This window comes from Protopterus annectens, chromosome 14.part0, assembly GCF_019279795.1.
Source record: "Protopterus annectens isolate FY-2018-M chromosome 14.part0, PAN1.0, whole genome shotgun sequence".
NCBI classification, from domain to species: Eukaryota; Metazoa; Chordata; order Ceratodontiformes; family Protopteridae; genus Protopterus; species Protopterus annectens.
In genome coordinates, this window is record NC_056748.1 from 79,705,692 (window position 1) to 79,719,959 (window position 14,268).

Below are 14,268 nucleotides of genomic sequence, written 5' to 3' on the forward strand. Positions count from 1 at the left end.
TGTTAGATGTACACAGACAACTCAGATTTTACCTTCACAGGACTAAATCCTTTAGAAAGTCTGATCAGTTACATGTTTCTTATGCCAGTCCTAATAGTCCAAAGTTACTATTGCCAGATGGATTACTGAATGCATCACCAGGGCCTATCTAGCTAAGGGGCTCTCTCCACCAGGCCAGGTTAAAGCGCACTCTACCAGGTCCATGGTTACCTCGGCGGCATATTGGTCTATAGTCTCCCTGGCTGACATTTGTTCTGCTGCTACATGGTCCTCATCTCATACTTTCATTTCCTATTATAAGTTGGACATCATTTCCAGAAGTAGGGCTTCTTTTGGCTGTGCCGTGCTCCGGAATGTCCTTCCATAAGGGCCTCTCAGGTGTAAGTAGGTGGGGACTCTGTCCCAAAGGTTGAAGACCAAATTAAGTGAACTACTTCAGATAAAGAAGTTAAGTACTCACCATAACATTCCACCTGAGTACTTCTACTTCATTTGTCTTCAGCCACCACCCCCCTTCCCCATGCCTTGTCACTGTTGTTTTGACCATATATAAGAACTTTTTGCCACATATTGCCCCTTATGTCCTTGCTTTAGGGTATACTGGAGCAGTTAGCAGTGATAGGACCTTGTTTGGTCGGGTCTATGTTTATTGTCAGCAGCAAACTCGATCTCAAGAGAGGAAGGAGGCAGGGGAGCATTATGTATAGAGGGGAGGTGCTGAGAGCTTGGATCAGTGATGCTAGCTATGCAGCTGTGTCGGATCCATGCTGGATCTGAGTCCCGAAGGTTGAAGACAAATGAAGTGGAACTACTCAGATGGAACATTATGATGATTACATAACTTCTATTTTCAGTATCTTCTCTAGTAATATTTTCTACTGTTAGTCATTCTTCTGAGTTTTTCTGTTTGTCTACTTTTTCGTTCTAATGTAGGGAAGTCAAACTAGAAGTAAACAAATGGTGTACATTTTCTACAAAACTGGCTTAGTTTTTTTAGTAGTACGTCCCCACTTCCCACATTGACCATACCTTTCTTATATTTTGTACTATGTGAAATAAATTAGACTACTGCACTAGTGATCCTTAAACATGTTTATAGTAAGTTTGCTAGCCCAACGTTTTTTCTCAGGGTCAGAAAAGATCAGAAGATGATTTAGCCTGTGGGGTTGCAAGCATGTGTACCTAAACTGTAAGGCATATCAACATGAGGTGTACTGAGGTTTGAGAATCAGGCTGGTCAGGCAGATATTTGCTTGCAGCTAATTCCCATAAGTAAAAAAAAAAAAAAAAAAATATTCTGCAACAGTAATCATACTTTAGCATCTGTTTTTCTTTATTCCACAACTGTATTGTATTATCTGGAATTCTTTGAATATTACTTCTACCATTTTACTTTAAAGTAATCTCAAAAAGACATAATCAAAATCAAAGAACTTTAAAAAAATTCCCTCAAATGTCCCCCCAGGGACTGATTATCCCTGCCCATGGTTTATGTTCCTCTGTAATGCTTGTATTCTGCATTCTCTGAAGCATGTCTACAATTTGTGTATCACTGAAAATATTGTGCACCTTCAATGGGAGATAGCGAAGGTTACACCATGTCCCATTACTTCTAGCCCACTGTTTGCCAGCAACTTCGGGTCCCTCTCTGTCCCCCATTTCTGGCAACATGCTCAAAAATGGATTTTTCAACCAAATAGCCCATCACTTTCAAGATTACAGAATCATGTCATGTCACCAACATGGATTCCAGCCTGGGAGAGAAGTACAGTGATGGCTTTCTGTTCTGATCTGCAAAGCAAGGATTAGAGGAGTTCTGGCAATAGCATTTGATCAGTATATAACACTTTCCTGCTAAACTTTCTTTGCAGCTAGTATAAGCCCATAACTGACTGTGGTTCAAAGATTTCCTCTCCAGCAAATAACTTAAAATATAAATGGGAACCAAATCCTCACAGACCACTCCTATTGTCAAGAGTTTCCATTTTTCCTTCATATTGTTCTCCCTGTTTATTAACACATTCCCATTAGATTTCCACCTAGTACCCATCATTCTGTATGAAGACAGGATGGTTTTCTAGAGATTTTGCTGATTTTCCCATACTCATAAGACCCAGCTGGAGCAAGACCTTTAAGAACTCTGTAATTGGCTTAACTAGCATTACCTCATCCTCATTGTATAGAAGACCAAAGCAATGCTGTTTGGGACCCCACATAAACTCTGTACATTTTCCACTAATTTGACTATCTCCCACAATAAAAAATACATTAGAAATAGTTAAATGGCACAAATGTTTAGGAAGTTGGTTAGAACCAACACTAACCTGAAATGTTCAGGGACAACTCTAAGGCTAACTTCTTGCTATTAAGTGATAACCTGGCAAAAATTCAAGCCCCCATAAACCCTGATAACACTGCTGCCTATGCAGAACTGTTCACAGAAACTCTATACATGCATGTTAATAGCTGCATAAAGGCAGCTTGTACTCACCAGGAAGAAGTACAGAACTAACTCAAAAAGCAAGCCACCCTGGTGGAGTAACAGTCAGTGGGCTGTACAACAAAAGTAAGAAAGTCGTAGCAAAATTAGGAGGTGCAACACCCAGCAGGATAAAAGCACTCTCATCAAACTAAGCAAACAGCTCAGAGGACAAATAGTCTACCAAACCCAAATTTGGAGTAAATTTGGCCTCCCAAGCCAAGGACAACCACAAAGGCATTCTTTAGCTACATCCGGAACCTCAAATGCAATACACAATTGTATGCAGAGTTCATTGTAAATGGAGCCACCTACAGTGAGACAGAAGATGTAGCAAACCCACTGGCCAACAAAATTAGCTCCAACTTTACCCTTCTCTTGCTCTCAACTTTCCCTCAGAACATGCCACCAAGTATAACTTCTGTTTTCGCTAGGGAACACGTCCTTAATGCTCTCTAAGGCCGAGAACACTTCAACAATGAGCCCAGACAGTATCCCAAGATGCCTTCTAAATAGCATGAAACATGACCTATCAGGCCGTGTGGAATTGCTATTTAACAGTAACCTCCAAATAGGCTTTGTCCCTCATAAATATGGAACAGCAACAGTCATCCTTCTACAGAAAGGTGGTCCATCTACAGACCCTGGGAACTACAGACCCATAAGTTTCAGTAGTCTTGTATGCAAAGCCTTGGAAAGAATTATTGTGGAAGTGATAAATAATAATAAACCTCCAGACAGTGGACCCAAATCAGTTTGGTTTCATCAAGGGCAGGTTATGTCTACTCACCCTGATGGACTTCTTTGAGAAGGTCACCAAAGCAGTGGATGAGGCAAAATGGTTTACACGGCCTACCTTGACCTGGCCAAGGCAATTGACACAATACCCCCACTCGGGCCTTGTTGACAAACTCAAGAGGTTAAGTACAAACCTGTATGTCACTCAGTGGATAGCCAACTAGCTCACAGGACTCAGGGAAGTTAGAATTGGGGAGTCCACCTCTGTAAAGATGCCATTCACAAGTGGAGTCCCTTGGGGATCGGTCCTTGGACTGCTCCTTTTTGGCATTTACTTCTCAGAAGTCAAGGCCAATGCCAATAGTCTCTGGCTGACTACATTTGCATATGATTGCAAATTAGCAGCTGTCATTGAATCCCACACAGACAGAAATGTCCTCCAGTAAGGGCTGACACAGACCCATTGAGTAAAACTAAATGTCAAGAAATGCATAGTAGTATCCTTCAGGAAGTCATCCGCCCCTGGTAACTATCATATTGACAACACATGCTTTAGAGCTGACTCAGTAGTCAGAGACTTGGGAATACACGCAGACAGTAATCTAGCCTTACCATCACGTGTCTGCAGTAGGGAGGAAATCATATTGTATTGCACAACTGATAAAGGTATGCCTTCTAGTTCCAAGGAAGTCATTGTTTTAGTGTATTTGACATTCATCAGACCTGTCATTGAGTACAGTTCCCCATTTGGTATGTACCTAACCAGGCATGTCCAACAATTGCAATGTCCACAGAGGTTACTCATTAAAAGAATACAGGGCATCAGTAAAATGTCATGCGTGGACCACCTCAAGGCCCTATCCCTGTATTCTGTCTCCTACATGCTGTTGAGGGGAGATGTGTGCCTGGCATACAGGGCATTCTTAGACCCCACCCTGATGGACTTCTTGCTTATCCACAAAACAAACAGCACCAGAATTACCTGTTCTAAAGACTTAAACCTTTCCTGCGATGTAAATAGGACCTGCTGGAGAGACAGGTATGTATCCCAGACACTACCCTGTCTCTGGAAGAGGCTCCTCATCCATGTGAAGAAGAGTTTCTCTCTAACTAAATTCAAGTGTAACTTGGACAATTGGATGGGGAACTAGAAATTCATTCCTGGCTTGGCACCTGTGACTCTAATGGGCACAGACAGCCTGTAAATGGTTCATCTCCCAAGCCCCTGCTTACACTTTTGAATGGTACCAGAACTTGTCAGAAATTTGGGATGCATGGTTACACTTAAAAAGCCCCTTGTGGTCATAGGTAGGTGCTAGGCTGTCTGTCCAAAGACATTTATAAGCCTAGCCAGAATGTGTGAGCTTTCGCTGCCCCCTTATATTAGTTCCCTGTGCCTCTGTCCAGCAGAGCCACTGAAGTGATCCCCGGGGTAAACTTTGTTTCTTATCCATTTGTCAAGGTTTCTTTTGAAGAGTGTTAGTGAGGAGCTCTGCCTAATGTAGATTGGCATCTTGTTCCAAAGCATGGGAAGTCTCTGGGACAGGAATCTACCCTCCAGCACGTCCTATTTATTGTTGTGGTGAGGTTTAGATCCCTAGAGCGTGTGGCTCGAGGTGATAAGGTTATCTTTAGGTGGAGTATGTCCGTCAATTCTGGGTTGGACATGGCCTTGTATGTCAGGCAGAGATCATCTCTGAGTGGGTGGTATGCAGCCGAGTACAGCTGGAGTTTCTTCAGTCGAGCTGCCTAGGGCATCTAGGGTTTGAGGCCAGTGATCCTGTTGGTGAGGTACTTCTGTGGTCTTTCAAGCTGTTGCAGATGTCTTGTAAGGTACATCCCAAATGGGGCGTTGTACTCTATGATGGGTCTGATGAGTGACGAGTAGAGGGGCACAATGACCTCTTTTGATCTGGATGCGAACCCTTTTGTGATTAGGTGGGCCACTTAGAAGGAGCCTAGTAAACACCTATGAACCTATGAGAACAACATTATTGTAATGTTTTACTTTGCTTTGCTGCTGCTATTTTACTTTAATGCTTTGTCTTCATTTTTGATCTATGTATGTAATTCCCTGCCTGAATATGAAAATGATCCAGGTGAATCAGTTCTGTAGCCCAGTTAACAAATACATGAGCGCATGCATGCATAAGTAAGTTGTTTGTCTTTTGGCTTTTCCCGGAACTCCGGCCCGCTAATGATTGGCAGTTGTTTTTTTATGGTGTCGAGTTGCCACGCCCATTCAACGCATGTCTTTTGAACGCCCACTCGACCGTGGGGAGGACATGCAGACTCTACACAGAAGGCACTCACATCCCAAGCCGAGAATCGAAGGGGAGAACCTTTTGCTGTGAGGCAAAAATGCTACCGCTGCACCACCGGTGAAATATGTACATGCATGCATAAGTAAATATCAGTAATATACATTTAAGTAAGTTCAGTTGGCTGTGGTATCTCAGAATATATGTAACCCATTACTTAGAGAATCTGATAACTAGACCTCTTCTAAATACTCTTCTGTCTTGTGTACTCAACTGAATGCTTTGTTGTTTTGGTATTAGTTGGGTTGATTGTTTTCAGTGTTTACTTAAAAAGTACCATATATAGTGAAGAATCACATATCGCTTAGTTAACTGGGTCATTCTGTCTTGGTAGGAACGCCACAAAGCAGCAGTACGTAAAACTTTGGAACGAAGTCAGCGCTTGGAGCAGCGTCAGAAAAGGTGGTCCTGGGGAGGAGGATCCATTTCTTCAGACTTGGATAGTAAAAATGGTAATTTCTGGTTAAAGGTCCCTTTGAGAAATTACTTCTTTCTGATGTAGTTAGAGTAGAAATGTGACATTACTTCATGCAGCTGGCTAATGCTTACATTGATTGAAGTAGAGAGAAGCCCGAGTATTACCCAGATGACCTGACTTCAGTTAATGGCTTTGGCACCTTTTGGATCTGGTGTGGAGAGAAGAAAAATAAAGAGGATTTGCCTGTTTGTGTCCTGAAGGGGGGATGGTGTGGAAATGTGCTGGGGGTTCTAATGCTTGACACTGGCACTGGTTGTGATAGTGCTGAGGTCCCAGTAATGCATTATATAGAGGCAGTACTTCCCTTGCAGTAGCATTGCGCACCCCCTTCTTGTACTGAGTTTAATAAATCAGTGAAAGGTAGGGTTTAAGCAGAGACCTCCACTGTGAGCTAAGCTGAGCTGTGATGGCTCCTGACTTGGCCCTGTTACACTCAAGGGTGCATGGCCAATATTTAAAAAGAAAAGGTGCATGGCCAATGGTTAACTTCAAGGGACCTACACATGGGGATTTATCACATGTATAGGGCTCTTTTTTGATGGAGAGAACTGCATGGTATCACATTCTCTGTAGTTAAAGTATGGGATACATGGCAAGACCGAGTCACGGGTAGCTGGGAACAGAGTAGCCTGAAGTCAGTAGCAGCTACAGTATGAAAAACTAGAACAAAAATGTAATGTAAGCAGTAACTCCTTTATGAATAGCTTCACATATATGCTTGTGTGCTTTGGCTGTCACTTTGCAGTGTTTTGCTTGTGTCTTACTGTGTTAGATTGTGGCATGGGTTAGATGCACATCACAAACTTATAAAAAACAGACAACTGACCAGGAAGCCAAAGAACACAACAAATGAATCCAGCAATGGTAGAAGCCACTCCAGTTTGCAGTTGTTCTAGAAAGAAACAATCCTTTATTGGTAAAACCACTACATTTCACGGTTAAGCGCCTGTACATCAGAGTATTAGAATTTTGTTTTAGTGGAGTTTCCTCCACATTCCAAACACTTTTGGATGTGTGAATTGCTGATGCCTACATTTTTCCCAAGTCTGTATGGATGTGTTTTGTGATGTACTGGTGTCCCATTGAGGGGTGATTACTGTTTTATATCCTTTGTCACTCTTGTGATGCTACAGCTTCCCACAGCCCTTAACCCAGAAAGTGGGTATTAAAATTAGATGGATTGGTATGTGAAGTAGCTTTAGTTAAAAATTAGCAGTTTCTCTGTTTAGGTTGCCAGCAACGCCGTTAAATACAACATCCAGTATAGATCAGTACAGCCAAAATTGGGAAGTGGGTTTACCTTCTTGACTCATTCAGCACACACTTTCAGAATTCTGACTATTTGCCATTTACTAGACCATGATCTCTTGGGCACTTCCCACTCTCCTTGTATGTTGGTTAAGGAATGTATGCTCCTCAGATGGCATCTCTTCTAAAAAAAGATTTACTGCTTTGGCCTTTTGCACAGTTTTCTCTGTGCACTGCTGAAAATATTTCACTAACAGTACCTTGCAGACATTTATATTTGAAGCTTGAGATTTGCTTATTTATTTCATTTTATATTAATGGGATACCATGCTTTTCAGCCATTACCCAGTCCAATTAAACATATAATCTGAATTAAGAGTCTGCACACAAGGTTTACATTTTTTTCAGCTGGATAATGGTCTAATGGGACCCTAGACAAAGGGTAATGGATGAGTATGCCCAACCGTGCCATTGTATCTCTACTTGTCTCTGTTTCCCCAGTAGCATAAAATAATTAAATTTTCAGTGTTTATACTGTTTTATCCTTTACATTTGCAGTCATTAGTGATTTGGATTTAATGTGGAATTTGTATTTCAGATTTCAGCAACAAAAACTTTGAGGGTCATTAGCTAAATTAATAATAAAAAAAATCTCTCACTCTAAGCATAGTTTCGGCCTGAGCAAAAGGAAATAGTCTTTCCATGCATCTCACAATTTATAGTGTACCTGACTTGGTTAGTTGCCTAATTTAATTTCCTGCCTGATTGAACTATGAGAAATTCAAGTGTACTTGCACTTGCAACATGTGTCATGCAATTGCTAATTTTAAGTAGGTGAAAATTAGCTAATCTCTAAGATTACTTGGAAGCACGCTTCCTTAGAAAAACTTAGAAAATTTGAAGTAAAATGTTGCTTTCTGATTTTTAACTTGCAAGAACTTTTCTGTCGTGTGTTGCAGATACAGGTTAAGATATGCATTAATGTATGTGTGCGCTTGCATGAGTGCAAATTTACATGCATGGATGCATACCCATTTATTTGGATATATTAACCTGTCTTTTGCTATACATGGTGATGCTGTTCTGTACATATTTTCTTGACTAGATCACCCATATCCTACAGCAGTTTTGGTTACCAGGTTTGTAGTGGTCTGCGGACTGAATTTATCAATACTGAAACAGAATAGTAGCTACGCCCAAGAGTACACTGCTCTCATTTTCCAGTGTGTGCTTTTTTTTTTTGTTGGTAGTATGATCCAAACTAATACGTCACTCTACTTTGTTGGTGATTCAGTATTTCTTTTTGTCTTGGTCTGGTATATTGCAGCGTCTTTGCTTATAACAATTGCGTTTTTTCAAAAATGCAGTGTTTAGTCCAAGATGAGCTGTAACAGCATGTATGCCCAACCCTAAAAGCTTGATAACCTAAGATCTGATGTTCATTTTCATTCATGCCTCAACAATTGCCTTGGGATCCAACCCTCAGATCCGACTCTAGTGCATTTTATAGCTTGTGGCTTCTGGAAACTCTCAAGCTCCTCCTTCACACATCATGCTCAATTCCCCTAACATACCTCAGATCTCATTTGCCACCTTCGCGTATGGACGTGGTCGCTGTGAGCTCTTGAGCGTTAGTTAAGTGAATTAAATACTTAAATTTTTCTCTCACTGCTTTGGGCTAATTGCTTTTGCCTCCCTTATCCTGCACGTTTGTGCATTTCTAAACTACCATTGTTAGTATTTACCTTTCCCCTTCCAATTACCATAGCTGGCTATTTTCTCTCCTTTTTTCTTTCTTTTCTTATATTAAAAAACATTTCTTCTGTATTCTCTATATTTATGTTAAGATGGCTGAAAGGCCTTCAGGCTTTAAAAAGTGTAAGTAGTTTGGGCACAAGATTCCTCTTTCTAATGTGCACAGTTTGTGTGTCTGCTCATTTAAGAGTTGATTGTGAGATCTGCAAGGTGTTTAATCCCCATGCTTTGGTAGATCACTAAAATAAACTTATTTTAATAGGTCTTCTCCCTATGACCTTCTTAGAATCACTGTCTGTGGCTCAACCCTTCAAGCCTGACAAAAAAGAGAACATAAAGAGGCTGTCAGATCTGTTTGGATCCTCTACTCCTTCCTCAGATCCAACCACAAAGGCTGTTTTGAAAAGTTTCAAAAAAGTCTGATCAGAAGACTAAATATTTGGCTCTGTAAGAGTCGGCGGTCTTATTTATTTCATTGCATCCAGTTGCTTCTGATCAAAAACATTTACCTCTAACTAGGTACGTGTCCTCTTTGGATCCGGTTCCTTAATGAATGAGATACACTGACATTCCAGGTGCCCTTCAGTGGCCTCACCCTCTTGTTCTTCCAAGAGTCTGACAGAAGCTGACATGGATAGAATGATGAGGAAGATGTTCTTCGTGCTTCACTGTTGCAGTCATCACACTTGGGTTATCTGCCTGCAAGTAGCCCTCAAGTCGGCCCGAATACCAGAGTCTTGGGATTTCTGCATCGATTGCTATCGCCTCTTCCATGACGTCAGGGGTATAGAACATGCATCCAACGCCATTACATCAGCTTTTCTTTCCATGCGGGAGCCTGAAGCAGAAGCAATGCGCAAGTGCTGGTCGGGCCACTACCTGAAATTTTCATTTTTCGAGTTTCAAAACTGAAGTCTTCTAAAGCGAAGTACCCCATTGGAGATAACTTTTTCTGACATCGGTTAGAGCAAGAAAAAAATAACAATTGTCTTGCCTGTGGAAAGCAAATATCTCACAGACATTTTCATTCTTACTGCGTCACCTGTTTAGGCGCAGACCACGACGTTCCTTGCTGTCGGTTTTGTGCCTTGTTTAATGCCCGAACTATTCGTCGGGCTATCTTTGTTGCTAAATTCTTTCGCTCTCGTTCTCCTTATTCCAAAATAGCATCGATAAGCCATCCGACTACCGATCTTCCGAAAAAAACGTAAGGGTAAAGACATAGACACAGACTGCATAGGTCCAAAACTGCCAATGCTTCTGTTCAGCTAGTCGCCAGTCCGCCTGTACTCAGTGAGGCACCTTCACAGCACCTGATACCCGCTTTTACAGATTTGCAGGCCTCTACTGAGACCCATTCGGAATCCGGTGTGCTACAAGATGCTTCTTCGACTATAGGACCTGCGGCTGTCTCTACTTTGGATGGGTCTGGAGCCACTGTGCAGGCACCAGCTACTGTGGGTGTATTCAGACTTTCCGATGTTCGTATTAGACTACTTCGTTTCTGACTAAAACTACCGAGTTTCTCAGGCCCAGAGTTCACACTACGCCTAGGAAACAGACGTCCAAAGCACATTCTCAGGCTGCCATGCCACAGAAACAAATGCTTAGAATGGCTGAAGACCTTATTACTTTAATTAGGGGAAGTCAGCCTTCACCCTCTGAGACTTAGAACTGATTTTCCTTCTGACTCTTCTGATTAGGATTCTGAAATTTCTGTTTCTTCTGATGAGCAGGATTGATTTGCCCTTATCTACCTATGAGGACTCTGATGCAGAGGACTCCATACCCTCTACTTCCCCTCCAGAAAATTTCTCTGTTCGTGAAACATTGCACACTCTAAGGGAGCATTTCCGCTGGGAAAGCCAGGATTACTCTGACTCCAAAAAGAGGCTTAGGGAATTCTTACTCCTACCTCAAGACAGGTCTTTAGCTATCCCTCCTGTACTGGACATTGTAGATGATGCCTTCTTAGAATCTAGCCTGGCCCCAGACACTTAACCTCCAGCTCCCAGGAAACGTGACTGGTATTAGTGTACCTGACTCTCTCAAGTTCCTCTTTAAGAATCCTACTGCGGACCCAGAGATCATTTCACAGGGACCCAAAGGTGTTAAGGCTACTAATGCCAAAAACCCTGCCCCCTCTGATAGAGATTCCAGGGCCCTGGACAGGTGTGGTAAGAAGGTATACACTTCTGCTACTTTGGCCATTAGGTCCTTAAACTGCCAGTTTCATATGTTAAAGTATCAGCAGCATAGTATTGAATTACATAAACAGAAAATGATGATTCCTTATTGTGCTGAAAATAAAGAATTACAGGATTTAATGCATTCTGCTGAACAAGTTGGTAAACATACTTTGCAATGTGGTTTTGACTCCTTAGAGAGGCATCTTGCAGGGCTGCTGTCACTGGGTCTGTTCTTAGAAGGCATGCTTGCTTTGCTTAAGGAGCAAACTTTGCCAGATCATGTTAAAGCTAAATTACTGGATGCTTCCTTAAACCAAGACTGCCTGTTTGGCACCAGAGCAGAAGTAGTACTTAAAAAAGATGGAGGAAAAAGCTAAATCTATGCAAACTGGTAAAGCTTTCAACTGTTAAAGATTTCCTGCAAGTACAGCCTCCTAGATTTAGTAGGCATTGGCCTTCTAGGAATTGGTCCTTTCCTGTCTCTTCGAGGCCTTCTCAGTCCAAACCCTGGAACAGCAGACAACCTACACCACAGTCTCAAGGTACTCACAGGCCTAAGCAGTGGGGGGGGGGCTCCCACTTCCAAAGCTGGAAGTAGTAAGACACCCCCCCCCCAATAGTAAACTGTCACAATGACTTGACCTTAAACCTTCCAAACCTGCTCAACTGACTGCTCCTGTAGGGGGAAAGATCGCCCTGCATGCAAAAAACTGGGAACTCATTAACCAAGACAAATGGGTTTTAAATATAATTTCCCACGGATACAGATTCCACTTCCACACCTTACCAACCTCAAACGGTTGGCCAGACCTACCCCCAAATCAGTGGGCAGAGGCTCAACAGCAGGTTCTCTCTCTTCTAAGTATCAGGGCTATTCAACCTGTACCAGCAGAAGAATGGGGACAAGGTTTTTACTCCAGACTTTTCCTGGTACCCAGAAAAGACAACTCCTGGCGTCCTATCCTGGAACTGTCTATCCTAAACACCTTTTTGGTAATCCCAAAATTCATAATGCTAACTCTTCATCAGCTGCTTCCCATGCTTGGCAAAAATGCCTGGTTGGCAACATTGGAATTAAAGAAGCTTACCTGCACATTCCAATAAGGGAATCTTGCAGAAAATACCTATGCTTCAGAGCAGGCTACGTGCACTATCAGATGTCCTTCAAGGATGCATCTGCAGTCCTTACATATGGGTTGTCCTGCCTCAGGCAGCCCTTCAGTTGGCCGGATTCCAAAGTCTGGGTCCGGCGTCGGCTGATGTCGCCCTTTCCCCGACGTCAGAGCGCCTGGGGTATAAAAGAGTCAGCCGACGCCATCTTCCTCAGTCTTTCTTGCCGCGTGGTGCCCGAAGCAGAAGCAGTTCGCAAGTGCCGGTCGACCAGCTCCTGTAAATTCAGCTCCCGAAGACTTCAAAAAGCTAAGTACCCCGTTGGGGACTCTTTCTTGCCTCAGCCGATGTCAGATCAAACGCTTAAAGTTAATAATTGCTTGACTTGTAGGAAACAAATACCTCATAAGGATTTCCATTCCTACTGCCTCCCTTGCCTAGGCCCAGACCACGACGTCTCAGCCTGTACTGCCTGTGCCTTCTTTAATCGAAGCACTCTTAGGCATCGGTCGGAGTTTGCAGAGGAATTTTTTGGGGCTAGTTTCTCTTATAAAATGCCGTCGGAGACTCCGACTTCTCATTTAACCAAGAAATGGAAGGACAAGGACCGACACACACGGACCGTGGTTTTGGCTGAAACCACGCCTAGGCCTACCGCGAGTGTCTCGGTCTCTGCTGAAACAGAGTCCTTGGTACTTCCGACCGTGGAAACGGTACAACCGACAGCCTCGGCCCCGGAGGCTTCTTCTGAGTCTGTTACGGATTTACCCTCAGAAACCGGTGTTCGGGAAACTACCGACACCATTCCCTTAGACAAGACTACCCCAGCACGTGGAGCAGCCAGGCCCCCTGCATCCATGTCCATTAAAGCATTTACTAGGGCTAAAGCTGCTAAGCAACAAAAAACTCTGCCTCCCAAGACTATTTCTCAGGGATCCACTACAGGTTCACAGATACTAAGTTTGTCTGAGGATCTTATTTCCTTAATCAGGGGATCCCAGCCGCATGCGGACAGGGGCTCTCAACCCCCTCTAGACAAAAGGCCCAGGGCTGAGTCCGCTGATCCTCAGTCCTCTGATGAGGCCTCTGATGGCTCTGCTCTATCAGATTACCAGGAGGAGGCCTTCACGGCCTACGAGGAGTCTGATGCAGAGGAATCCATTCCCTCTGCCTCCCCTCCTGAAGAGCTGTCCTTTGGGGAGACCCTTCACTCCATGAGAGAGCATTTCCAATGGCAGGGCCAGGAATTCTCCGATTCCAGGAAGAGATTAAGGACGTTTCTTTTACGTCAGCATAGACCTTTGGCTATTCCTCCTGTTTTAAGCGTCATTGATGATGTGTATTCTGAGTCTAGCACTACCCCTGACACCCTTCCTCCGGCTCCTGTTAAACCCGATAGGTACTACAGGGTCCCCGACTCACATCATTTCCTTTACAAGGCCCACTCTGCTGACCCAGAAACTATTTCCCAGGGTCCTAAAGGGGTTGCAGCTGCCACTACTAAAAATCCACTCCCCTCTGAAAGGGAGTCCAGGGCTTTAGAGAGATGGGGTAAAAAAGTGTATACTTCTTCCACTCTGTCTATGAGGGCTTTAAATTGTCAATTTCATATGATACAGTACCAAGAGTATTTGTTGGATGAATTGTAGAAAAAGCTGTCTTCTCCTGAACCCCTAGACCATAAGTCACTTCAGGATCTGGTACATAATTCACAACAGGTTAGCAACCATTTCCTGCAGTGTGGTTATGATGCATTGGAAGCTTCATGTAGGTCAGCAATGACAGGTGCAGTCATACGTAGACATGCGTGGCTGAAGGCACAATCTCTGCCAGATCATGTTAAGGCTAAGCTTCTGGATGCTCCACTAGAAAAGCAAAAGTTATTTGGCTCCACTGCTCAGGAGGTCTTAAAGAAATTTGAGGAAAAGGCTAAATCTGTACAAACAGTCA

General features: G+C 43.1%; 1 protein-coding gene and 1 long non-coding RNA gene across 11 annotated transcripts in view; both read left to right on the top strand.

Annotated features, from left to right (window-relative positions):
• KCNMA1 (potassium calcium-activated channel subfamily M alpha 1) overlaps positions 1 to 14,268 on the top strand; it is a 4,085,072-nt gene that overhangs the window by 646,857 nt on the left and 3,423,947 nt on the right. The gene's annotated exons all lie outside the window — the stretch shown is intronic.
• The window catches only part of LOC122788879, a 205,238-nt gene continuing 196,840 nt past the window's right edge, over positions 5,871 to 14,268 (top strand). Inside the window, exon 1 of the long non-coding RNA XR_006362751.1 lies at positions 5,871 to 5,990. This is a non-coding gene — a long non-coding RNA (uncharacterized LOC122788879). The remainder of the gene's footprint in view (positions 5,991 to 14,268) is intronic.